Source organism: Formica exsecta, unplaced genomic scaffold, assembly GCF_003651465.1.
Source record: "Formica exsecta isolate Colony F162 unplaced genomic scaffold, ASM365146v1 scaffold226, whole genome shotgun sequence".
NCBI classification, from domain to species: Eukaryota; Metazoa; Arthropoda; class Insecta; order Hymenoptera; family Formicidae; genus Formica; species Formica exsecta.
Window position 1 is genome coordinate 311562 of NW_021849556.1, and position 565 is coordinate 312126.

Here is a 565-nt window from a genome sequence, read left to right on the forward strand (position 1 = left end):
CCTCTTTACCTCCGTCGGCCTTCGATTCATGCCAAGTCGTTTCTCGCCTCGGGCAAAGAATTTCCTTCCGATCGAGGAAACGCGCCTTCGTTACACGTCATCTGTGTACTTTCAGCGGACCTTGAAAGCGGCCCTAATATCGAGCTACATGAAACAACATTGTGTTAAGACAGGGACTATTATCATGTCATATCACAAGCTCATGTTCCGTTGCATCGTATTCTATCAAAAGAACACATTTACCCGTACACTGCAATTTATTAAATTAACGTAAAAAAAAAAAATTACGGTAGAAGGTGTAATTTGTATTTGTGAATTATTCAGAGGAAACTTAAATGCTGCATTTTAACGAAAACGCGTGATATTGTAATAATATTACACAATGTTACGCTTTTTGCTCTTTTATTCATATGTTTTAAAATTTTTGTAAATAAATTATGCAAGCGATAGTTTATATAATATCCAATCAAGAAATAATAAAAGTTACATAATATATATTTCAATAAATAATATAAAAAAATCAAATAAATTAGAAATCTCATTAATACTATATATTTATATAAAT